The sequence below is a fragment of the Durio zibethinus genome, unplaced genomic scaffold (genome assembly GCF_047325235.1).
Source record: "Durio zibethinus cultivar Kanyao isolate XHJ-2024 unplaced genomic scaffold, ASM4732523v1 HiC_scaffold_387, whole genome shotgun sequence".
In the NCBI taxonomy this organism is placed as follows: Eukaryota; Viridiplantae; Streptophyta; class Magnoliopsida; order Malvales; family Malvaceae; genus Durio; species Durio zibethinus.
This window is the reverse complement of record NW_028323010.1, coordinates 1,000,001-1,002,500: the sequence shown is the minus strand read 5'-3', so window position 1 is coordinate 1,002,500 and position 2,500 is coordinate 1,000,001.

The following is a 2,500-nucleotide window of genomic DNA, read 5'->3' as shown; positions in this document are numbered from 1 at the left end:
CGCAACAAGGGCCAACGTGAGCCGATGGTGGTCGAGGCAACCGCCCGCACCAGCTCGAGGCATGTGCCCACACCAAGGCCCGGCATGTATCGATGGTGTTCGACGTAGGGGCAATCTTCTGCTGATGGTGGTCGAGGCAAGAGCCCGCACCAAGGGCCAGCGTGTGCCCATGGTGCTCGAGGCAACCGTCCGCACCAGGGCCCAGCGTGTGCCGATGGTGGTCGAGGCAACCGCCCGCACCAGGGCCCAGCGTGTGCCGATGGTGCTCGAGGCAACCGCCCGCACCAAGGGCCGGCTTGTGCCGATGGTGTTCGAGGCAACCGCCCGCACCAGGGCCCAGCGTGTGCCGATGGTGGTCGAGGCAACCGCCAGCACCAGGGCCCAGCGTGTGCCGATGGTGGTCGAGGCAAGCGCCCGCACCAGGGCCCAGCGTGTGCCGATGGTGGTCGAGGCAAGCGCCCTCACCAAGGCCGAGCGTGTGCCGATGGTGGTCGAGGCAACCGCCCGCACCAGGGCCCAGCGTGTGCCGATGGTGGTCGAGGCAACCGCCCGCACCAGGGCCCAGCGTGTGCCGATGGTGGTCGAGGCAAGCGCCCGCACCAAGGCCGAGCGTGTGCCGATGGTGGTCGAGGCAAGCGCCCGCACCAGGGCGCAGCGTGTGCCGATGGTGGTCGAGGCAAGCGCCCTCACCAAGGCCGAGCGTGTGCCGATGGTGGTCGAGGCAACCGGCCGCACCAAGGGCCGGCGTGTGCCGATGGTGTTCGAGGCAACCGCCCGCACCAGGGCCCAGCGTGTGCCGATGGTGGTCGAGCCAGGAGCCCGCACCAAGGGCCGGCTTGTGTCGATGGTGTTCGGGGCAACCGCCCGTACCAGGGCCCAGCGTGTGCCGATGGTGCTGGGGGCAAGCGCCCGCACCAGGGCCCAGCGTGTGCCGATGGTGCTGGGGGCAAGCGCCCGCCCCAGGGCCCAGCGTGTGCCGATGGTTATCGGGGCAATCGGCCGCACCAGGGCCCAGGGTCTGCCGATGGTGCTCGAGGCAACCGCCCGCACCAAGGCTCAGCATGTGCCGATTGTGATCGAGGCAACAACCCACACCAGGGCCCAGCTTGTGCCGATGGCGGTCGAGGCAAGTGCCCGTACGGAAGGGCAGCCTATGCCGATGATGGTCGATGCATGTGCCATCACCATGCGTCATCATGTGCCATTGATGGTCGAGGCCTTGGCCGAAGTTCGATTTTGAGCCACGGTGCCCATGCTTGGCTCCAGCATGTGCTGGTGCCGCATTTTTTTCACTCGGGACAGCATCGCCGGAGCATCGCCGGAGCATCGCCGGAGTACCGCCGGAGAACCTGACCGGCGGCATTGGGGTTCCGACGATTGGGAGGGGGGCCGGGGGGGTGTGCGCACATGATGTGCGATGGGTGCTGGTACTTGGCCTTGTGTTGGCCCCCTATCCCTCATCAAACCTCTGAGAATTCACACCCCCTTAAAGAGCATTTGAGATTTTACAGGTTTGCTACCAGTAGCCGTTAAAGTGTCTGAAATGGGGACACTTTTTTCAAACGGTCACAAAATCTTCTCTACTTCGAGTTTTTAGCTGAATTTTTTTGTGCATGCCAACAAAAATAGAAGGATCATGCCTACAAAATTTGGGGCCAAAAATCCTTATAAAAAAATTTTAAAAAATCCCGAACCGCAAAAAGTTTCGAAAATCGTGAAAAATAGAAAACGAGTCATCTTCCAACGAAACTTCACGTGAAGGCTTAGGGGACCATTGTATGAATTTACAAGCCATAAAAATGGCATTGGCACGGCAGAAATTTGAAGATGTGCCTAAACCCACCAGGGCCCAGCGTGTGCCGATGGTGCTCGAGGCAAGCGCCCGCACCAGGGCCCAGCGTGTGCCGATGGTGGTCGAGGCAACCGCCCGCACCAGGGCCGATAGTGTGCCGATGGTGCTCGAGGCAACCTGTCGCACCAGGGCCCAGCGTGTGCCGATGGTGATCGAGGCAACCTGCCGCACCAGGGCCCAGCGTGTGCCGATGGTGGTCGAGGCAAGTTCCCGCACCAGCGCCCAGCGTGTGCCGATGGTGCTCGAGGCAACCGACCGCACCAGGGCCCAGCGTGTGCCGATGGTGCTCGAGGCAACCTGCCGCACCAGGGCCCAGCGTCTGCCGATGGTGCTCGAGGCAACCTGCCGCACCAGGGCCCAGCGTCTGCCGATGGTGCTCGAGGCAAGCGCCCGCACCAGGGCCCAGCGTGTGCCGATGGTGGTCGAGGCAAGCGCCCGCACCAGGGCCCAGCGTGTGCCGATGGTGGTCGAGGCAACCGCCCGCACCAGGGCCCAGCGTGTGCCGATGGTGCTCGAGGCAACCTGCCGCACCAGGGCCCAGCGTGTGCCGATGGTGCTCGAGGCAACCGACCGCACCAGGGCCGAGCGTGTGCCGATGGTGGTCGAGGCAAGCGCCCGCACCAGGGCCCAGCGTGTGCCGATGGTGGT